Source organism: Passer domesticus, unplaced genomic scaffold (genome assembly GCF_036417665.1).
Source record: "Passer domesticus isolate bPasDom1 unplaced genomic scaffold, bPasDom1.hap1 HAP1_SCAFFOLD_251, whole genome shotgun sequence".
Taxonomy (NCBI): Eukaryota; Metazoa; Chordata; class Aves; order Passeriformes; family Passeridae; genus Passer; species Passer domesticus.
Window position 1 is genome coordinate 39,299 of NW_026990030.1, and position 9,616 is coordinate 48,914.

The window sequence follows — 9,616 nt, forward strand, 5'->3', positions numbered from 1 at the left end:
TTCTTCATTTTTATTCCCAAAATTCCCTTTTTTTCCCCAAAATCCCAATATTTGGGCAGAAAATTCCCCTTTTCCCCCCAAAATTCCCAATTTTAACCCCAAATTCCCTTTTTTACCCCAATTTCTCCATTTTTATCCCCAAAATTCCCATTTTTTATTCAAAATTCACCTTTTTTTCCCCAAATTCCCCATTTTTACCCCAATTTCTCCATTTTTACCCCCCAAATTCCCTCTTTTCCCCCCAAATTCTCAATATTTGGGCAGAAAATGACCCTTTTTACCCCCAAAACTCCCAATTTTAACCCCAAATTCCCATTTTTTTACCCCAATTTCTCCATTTTTATCCCCAAAATTTCCAATTTTTGATAGAAAATTCCCCCTTTTGTCCCCAAATTCCCCTTTTTTACCCCAATTTCTCCATTTTTCCCCCCAAAATTCCCGGTTTCCAGCCCGGGGGGTTTTCCCGGGGATTCCCCTCCCCCGTGACGTCACCGTGACGTCACCGCGGACCTTCGGACCTTGCCCCGCCCCCCGGAAGCGATGGAGGCGCTCAGGTACCGGGGGGGGGAGGGGAACGGGGGGGAATTCGGGGATTTTGGGCAAAATTCGGGGGAATTTGGGCAAATTTGGGATTTTTCTCGAAATTTGAGGGAATTTTGAGGAACTTCTGGGGGGATTTGATAAAATTTTGGGGAAGTTTGGTTTAATTTGGCAGAATTCGGTGGAAGATTTGGGAATTTTTTAGGGAATTTTGGGGGAATTTGGTGGAATTTTTGGCGGGATTTGAGGGAATTTTGGGGAATTTCAGAGGAGTTTGGGAGAATTTTGGGGAATTTTGGTGGGAATTTGGGAAACTTTGTAGGAATTTGAGGGAATTTTGGGGAATTTTGATGGAACTTGGTGGAATTTTGATGGATTTGAGGAAATTTTGGGGAATTCGATGGAATTTTGGTAATTTTGGTGGAATTTTGGGCAGATTTGATGAAATTTTGATTAATTTTGGGTGAATTCGGTGATGTTTTGGTGGAATTTTGGGGAATTTTGGGAATTTGGGTTAAATTCGCTGGAATTTTGGGTGAAATTTGGGGAATTTAAGTTAAATTTGATGAAATTTTGCGTGAATTTTGGGGAATTTTTGTTAAAATCAATGGAATTTTTGGGAATTTTGGGGGAATTTTGGGGAATTTGGGTTAAATTTGATGGAATTTTTTTTTGAATTTTGGGGAATTTTATTTAAATTCGATGGAATTTTGGGGAATTTATTATGTTATATTTGATGGAATTTTGGGTGAAATTTTGGGAATTTTGGGCGAATTTCAGTTAAATTCGCTGGAATTTTGGGTGAAATTTGGAGAATTTGGGTTAATTCCGCTGGAATTCAGGGGAATTTTGGGGGAAATTTTGCAGAATTTGAGTTAAATTCACTGGAATTTTGGGGAATTTCAGTTAAATTCGCTGGAATTTGGGGTGAATTTTGGATAAAATCAATGGAATTTTTTTGGAATTTTGGGGGAATTGGGGGGATTTGAGCTAAATTTGATGAAAATTTGGGGGAATTTTGGGGAATTTGGGTTAAACTCGCTGGAATTCAGGGGAATTTTGGGGGAATTTTTGGGAATTTGAGTTAAATTCGATGGAATTTTGGGTTAAATTCTCTGGAAATCAGTGAAATGTGGGGAATTTGGGTTAAATTCGATAAAATTTTGAGGAATGTTGGGGAATTTAAGTTAAATTCACTGGAATTTTGGGAATTTGGGGAATTTGCGTTAAATTCGCTGGAATTTTGAGTGAAATTTGGGAATTTTGGGTCAATTCCGCTGGAATTTCGCTCTTTTCCTGTAGTTTTTTTTTAACCTTTTTTGCCTTTTTTTTCCCCCCCGCCCCTCCCCCCCCCCCCCGCCCCTCCCCCCCAGCTCCCTGGCCCGGCGCCTTTGGGGCCCCTCCCCCCCCCGGCCCCTCCCCCCCCCCGCCCCTTCTGGGTGGTCCCCGCGGGGGGGGAGGGGCGGCCCCGGGGGGTCCTGGCCGCGACCCTCGCGGAGCTGCGGCAGCAGGTGCGGCCAATTAGCGCTAATTAGCGCTAATTAGCGCCCCCCGAGCCGCCCGCACGCGGCCCGAGCTGCCCCGGTTAATTACCGCTTAATTAGCGCGGGTTAATGGTGATTAAATTTAAGCAGGCACTAATTAACACTGATTGAACCTTAATTAGTCCTGATAAAAGCGTAATTAACCCTGAGTAAACCCTAATTAACCCTGATTGGACCGTAATTAGTCCTAATAAAAGCTTAATTAACCGTGGATAAGCCTTAACTGACCCTGATTAAACTCTAATCCTAATTAATCTTGATTAAACCCTAATTTATGCTAGTTATGCCCTAATTAATGCTGATTAAACCCTAATTACCCCCAAATCCCCCCCAGATTTCCCCCCCAAATCTCCCCAAGTCCCTGAAATCCCAAAAATTTCTCCCCCAATCCCCCGAAATCCCACCCCAAATTTCCCCATTTTCCCCCCCAAATTTCCCCCTAAATCCCCCTTAAATTCCCCCAAATCCCCCCAAAATCCCTCCAAATCCCCACAAATCTCCACAATTTCCTCAAATCCCCCCAAATCCCCCAAAGTTCCCCAAGTTTTTCCCTAAATCCCCTCAAATCCTCCCATAAATCCCCCCAAATTCCCCCCAAATTCCCTAAATCCCTCCCAAATCCCCCCCAATCCCCCCAAAATCCCCCTTAAATCCCCCCAAACCCCCCCAAATCCCACCTAATCTTCCTCAAAATCCCCCCAAACCCCCCCAAAATCCCCCTTAAATCCCCCCAAACCCCCCCAAATTTCCCCAATTTTGCCCCAAATCCCCCCAAATTCCCCCAAATTCCCCAAATCCCCCAAAATCCCCCCAATTTTGCCCCAAACCCCCCCAAAATCCCCCTAAATCCCCCCAAATTTCCCCAATTTTGCCCCAAAACCCCCCAAATCCCCCCAAATCTCCCCAAAATTCCCCCAAGTCGCCCCAAATACCCCTTAAATCCCCCCCAAATTTCCTCAATTTTGCCCCAAATCCCCCCAAATCTCCCCAATTCCCCCCCAAATCTCCCCAAATCCCCGCAAATTCCCCCCAAATTTCCCCAATTTTGCCCCAAATCCCCCCAAAATCCCCCTAAATCCCCCCTAAATCCCCCCAAATCCCCCCAAAATCCCCCTAAATCCCCCTAAATCCCCCTAAATCCCCCAAATCCCCCCAAACCCCCAATCCCCCCTCCCCCCCAGGCGGGCGCGGCGCTGGGGCTGCCCCTCCCCCCGGCGCTGGCGCTGGCCGAGGACGGGACCCTCGTGGAGGACGAGGAATTCTTCGGGACCCTCCCCCCGCACGCGGCCCTGCAGGCGCTGGGGCCGGGGCAGCGCTGGGAGCCCCCCCGGGTGAGACCCCCGCCCAAAACACCCCCAAAACACCCCAAAAACATCCCCAAATACCCAAAAACCGGCCTGAAATTCCCCAAAATCCCCCCAAATCACCCCAAAACCATCCCAAAATACCAAAAAAACAGACTGAAATACCCCCAAATCACCCCAAAAACAAGACTGAAATCCCCCAAAATCACCCCAAAATACCCCAAAATCACCCCAAAATACCCCAAAATACCCCAAAATTACCCCAAAACCACCCCATAAACCATCCCAAAATCCCCCCAAACATGACTGAAATACCCCAAAATACCCCAAAAACCAGACTGAAATACTCCAAAATCACCCCAAAATACCCCAAAACCCAGCCTGAAATCCCCCCAAATCACACCAAAACCAGCCCGAAATATCCCAAAATCACCCCAAAATACCCCAAAACGAGACTGAAATACCCCAAAATCACCCCAAAAACCAGACTGAAATACCCGAAAATCACCCCAAAATATCCCAAAATATCCCAAAACCAGACTGAAATCCCCCAAAACCAGCTTGAAATGTCCCAAAATCACCCCAAAAAACATCCCGAAATACCCAAAAACCAGCCTGAAATACCCCAAAATACCCCAAAACCCAGCCTGAAATCCCCCCAAATCACACCAAAACCAGCCCGAAATATCCCAGAATCACCCCAAAATACCCCAAAACGAGACTGAAATACCCCGAAAACCCCCAAACACCCCAAAACCAGCCTGAAATATCCCAAAATCACCCCAAAACCAGACTGAAATACCCCCAAAATCACCCCAAAAACCAGACTGAAATACCAAAAAAATCAGCCTGAAATACCCCAAAATCCCCCCAAACCAGACTGAAATCCCCCAAAATCACCCCAAAATACCCCAAAATATCCCCAAACCAGGCTGAAATATCCCAAAATCACCCCAAAACCAGCTTGAAATGTCCCAAAATCACCCCAAAAACCATCCCGAAATACCCAAAAACCAGCCTGAAATATCCCAAAATACCCCAAAATACCCCAAAACCCAGCCTGAAATACCCCCAAATCACACCAAAACCAGCCCGAAATATCCCAAAATCACCCCAAAATACCCCAAAACGAGACTGAAATAACCCGAAAACCCCCAAACACCCCAAAACCAGCCCGAAATACCCCACAAATCACCCCAAACCCAGACTGAAATCCCCCAAAATCACCCCAAAATACCCCAAAATCACCCCAAAATCCCCCATAAACCATCCCAAAATCCCCCCAAACATGACTGAAATACCCCAAAATACCCCAAAACCAGCTTGAAATGTCCCAAAATCACCCCAAAAACCATCCCGAAATACCCAAAAACCAGCCTGAAATATCCCAAAATCACCCCAAAATCACCCCAAAATATCCCAAAACCAGACTGAAATCACCCAAAAACCCCCAAACACCCCAAAAGCAGCCTGACATCCCCCAAAATCACCCCAAACTGTCTCAAAATCCCCCAAAATACCCCAAAAATCCCCAAAATACCCCAAAAATGCTCAAAACCCAGCCTGAAATATCCCCAAATCCCCCCAAATGATCCCAAAACCAACCAGAAATACCTCTAAAAAACCCCAAATACCCCAAATAGCCCCAAAATCCACCCCAACCCCCCTTAAACACCCCAAATCCACCCCAAAACCGCCCTAAACCTCTAAACTCCACAAAACACCCCTCAAAACGCCCGGAAATTCAAAATAAATCCCCCAAAATTCAAAATAAATCCCAAATAATCCCCCAAAATTCCAAATAAATCCAAAAAAATTCAAAATAAGTCCCCAAATATTCAAAATAAATCCCAAAAAATCCCCAAAAATTCCAAATAAATCCCAAAATTCCAAATAAATCCCAAAAAAATCAAAATAAATCCCCAAAAATTCAAAATAAATCCCCCCAAAAATCAAAATAAATCTCAAAAATTCAAAATAAATCCCAAAAAATGCCCGAAAATTCAAAATAAATCCCCAAAAATGCCCAAAAATTCAAAATAAATCCCCAAAAAATCAAAATAAATCCTCAAAAATTCAAAATAAATCCCAAAAAATGCCCAAAAATTCAAAATAAATCCCCAAAAATTCAAAATAAATCCCCAAAATTCAAAATAAATCCCCAAAAAATCAAAATAAATCCCCAAAAATTCAAAATAAATCCCAAAAAATGCCCAAAAATTCCAAATAAATCCCCAAAAATTCCAAATAAATCCCCAAAAATTCCAAATAAATCCCCAAAATTCCAAATAAATCCCCAAAATTCCAAATAAATCCCGACGGCTCGGTGTCGCGCAGGCGCCGCCGCGCTGGGCTCTGGCGGCCGAGGGCGAGCCCCGGGCGCGGCTGCGGCTGCGGGGGCTGCGCTGGGAGCCGGGCGCGCTCGGGGCCCCGGGGCTGCTCAGGTAACGCCGCAATCGGCCCGAAATTATCCCCAAATCGGCCCCGAATTAGCCCAAAATTATCCCGAAATTATCCCCAAATCGGCCCCGAATTATCCCAAAATTATCCCCAAATTATCCCCAAATCAGCCCCGAATTAGCCCCAAATTATCCCCAAATCAGCCTGAAATGATCCCAAAATGATCCCCAAATCAGCCCAGAATTATTCCAAAATTATCCCCAAATCGGCCCGAAATTATCCCCAAATTATCCCCAAATCAGTCCAAAATTATCCCCAAATCGGCCTGAAATTGTCACAAAATTATCCCCAAATTATCCCCAAATTATCCCCAAATTGGCCCAAAATTATCCCCAAATTGGCCCGAAATTATCCCCAAATTATCCCCAAATCACAAATCAGTCCAAAATTATCCCAAAATCGGGTCAAAATCAGCCCCAACATCGCCCCCAAATTGTCCCCCAAATCGGCCCGGAATGAGGGCAGAAATAGCCCAAAATCGGCCCAAAATTGTCTCAAAATCGGCCCGAAATTATCCCAAAATCAGCCTGGAATCAGCCCAAAATGATCCCCAAATTGGCCCCAAATTATCCCCAAATCAGTCCAAAATGATCCCCAAACCGGCCCAAAATCGGCCCCAAATCAGCCCCAACATCGCCCCCAAATTATCCCCAAATCGACCCGGAATTACCCCCAAAATCGGCCCAAAATTATCCCCAAATCAGCCAAAATTGTCCAAAAATTATCCAAAATTATCCCAAAAATGATTTCAAAACCACCCTAAAATTATAACAAAATTAGCACAAAATTGTCTCAAAATCAGCCCAAAGTTATCCCAAAAATGATCTCAAAGGAATCCCAAAATTATCCCTTTTTGTGGTTTTTGGGTTTTTTTTTTGGTGTTTTTTGGGCGCTTTTTGGGGTGGTTTTGGGTATTTTTTTAAGGTTTTTGGGTGTTTGGGGGGGCGGTTTTTGGGATTTTTAAAATGTTTTTTTGGGGTGTTTTCCATGTTTTTGGGGTGTTTTGGGTGTTTTTGGGGTGTTTCTGGTGGATTTTTTGGGTGTTTTTCAAGGTTTTGGGGTGTTTCTGGTGGTTTTTGGGGTATTTTGGGTGGTTTTTGGGGTGTTTCTGGTGGTTTTCGGGGTGTTTTTGGTCTTTTTGGGGTGGTTTTTGGGGTATTTTGGGTGTTTTTTGGGGTGTTTCTGGTGGATTTTTTGGGTGTTTTTCAAGGTTTTGGGGTGTTTCTGGTGGTTTTTTGGGGTGTTTTTGGTGGATTTTTGGGGTGCTTTCCATGTTTTTGGGGTGTTCTGTGTGTTTTTTGGGGGGTTCTGTGTGTTTTTTGGGGTATTTTGGGGTGTTTCTGGTGGATTTTTTGGTGTTTTTCAAGGTTTTGGGGTGTTTCTGGTGGTTTTTGGTGTTTTTTTGGGTGATTTTTGGGGTGGTTTTGGTGGATTTTTGGGGTGCTTTCCATGTTTTTGGGGTGTTCTGTGTGTTTTTTGGGGTGTTTGTGGTGGTTTTCGGGGTGTTTTTGATGGTTTTTGGGGTGTTTTTTATGGTTTTTGGGGCATTTTGGGTTTTTTGGTGGTTTTTTAGGGTTTTTTTGTGTTTTAGGGGTGTTTTCCATGTTTTTGGGGTGTTTCTGGTGGTTTTTTGGGGTGTTTTTGGTGGATTTTTGGGGTGTTTTCCATGTTTTTGGGCTGTTTTTGGTGGTTTTGGGGCTGTTTTTGGTGGTTTCGGGGTGTTTTTAGGAGTTTTTTCACGTTTTTTGGGTGTTTTTGTTGTTTCTGGCCCCCGACCCGCCCTCCCGTCCGCAGGGAGCTGCTCCGGCTCGTGGCCGCGCTGTGCCGGGCCCTGGGCCAGGCCCTGCTCGGGGCCTCGGGCGCCCTGCGGCCGCTGCTGGACCAGCACTGACCCCGCCCCCTGCCCCGGGACACGCCCCTTCGCCAGAGAACCACGCCCACTTCCAGAAAATCCCACCCAATCCCCTTAAACCCCGCCCATATCCCTTAAACCCCGCCCATATCCCTTAAACCCCGCCCATATCCCTTAAACCCCGCCCACATCCCTTAAACCCCACCCATATCCCTTAAACCCCGCCCATATCCCTTAAACCCCGCCCATTCCCCTTAAACCCCGCCCATATCCCTTAAACCCCGCCCATTCCCCTTAAACCCCGCCCACATCCATTAAACCCCGCCAAATCCCTTAAACCCCGCCCATATCCCTTAAACCCCGCCCATTCCCCCTTAAACCCCGCCCACATCCCTTAAACCCCGCCCAATCCCCTTAAACCCCACCCATATCCCTTAAACCACGCCCACTCCTTTAAACCCTGCCCACTCCCCCTTAAACCCCGCCCACTTTCATCTCAAACCCCGCCCATTCTCCTCAAACCCCGCCCATTCTCCTCGAGCCCGGCCCATTTAACCTTAAACTCCGCCCATCCCCTCAAGCCCCGCCCATTTCCCCTTAAACCCCTCCCATTCCTGTTAAACCCCGCCCATTCCCATTAAACCCCGCCCATCCAGCCTAAACCAGAAAGCCACGCCCCCACCTTGAAACCACACCCACCAATTATCTTGGAGGCCACGCCCCTTTCTCCAAGCCACGCCCATAAGGTGATATTTGACCCCTCCCCTTTCCTATTAAGCCACGCCCATTCACACCCATCTACAGATCATTGGCCACGCCCCTTTAGATATAAGCCTGTCAACTTAAGCCACGCCCATTTTTAAGCCACACCCCTTCCACTGAAACAATCAAACCAATTATTACAAATAAAAATTTAAATAGAGATTTTAATTAGACATTTCCAAAGGGGGCGGAGCCAGACAGCAGGCCACGCCCCTGTCTCTGTAGCTCCTCCCACTGGGGGCGGTGCCTCAGGAAGAGTGACAGCTGCAGGGCGGGGTCAGAGCTCCAGGCCACGCCCCTGTCTCTGTAGCTCCTCCCACTGGGGGCGGTGCCTCAGGAAGAGTGACAGCTGCAGGGCGGGGTCAGAGCTCCAGGCCACGCCCCTGTCTCTGTAGCTCCTCCCACTGGGGGCGGTGCCTCAGGAAGAGTGACAGCTGCAGGGCGCGGGCGGCGCCGCGGCCGAGGGGGTCGCGCAGCAGCGAGGGCAGGGACGGGGCTGGAAATGGGGCAAAAACGGGGAAAAAAGGGAAAAAAGGGGATTCAGTGGGAATGGGGGAAAAAGAGACAAAAACAGCAAAAATCGCAGTGAAAATACACCCATAAGAGAGCAAAATAACCCAAAAAATCCCTGTGAAAATGCATAGAAAGTAACCCAAAATAACCCAAAAAATCCCTGTGAAAATGCATGGAAAGTAACCCAAAATAACCCAAAAATCCCTGTGACAATGCATGGAAAGTAACCCAAAATAACCCAAAAATCTACCCAAAATAACAAAAAAACCCAACCAAAATAACCCAAAAATAACCCCAAAAATAACCCAAAAATCCAACCAAAATAACCCCAAAAATAACCCAAAAATCCACACAAAATAACCCCAAAAATCCCTGTGAAAATACATAGAAAATAACCCAAAATAACCCAAAAATCCACCCAAACTTCCCCAAAAGATAAGCCACAAATAAACCAAAAATCCCTGTGAACATCCACCCAAAACAGACCAAAATTCCCCCAAAATCCCCCCAAAATAACCCAAAACCAAACCAAAAATCCCCATTAAAATCCACCCAAAATAACCCAAAAATCCCAAAAAACCACCCCCAAAAACCCCATTAATAACCCTTTAAATTTTCCCAAAATTCCCCCCAAAAAATCC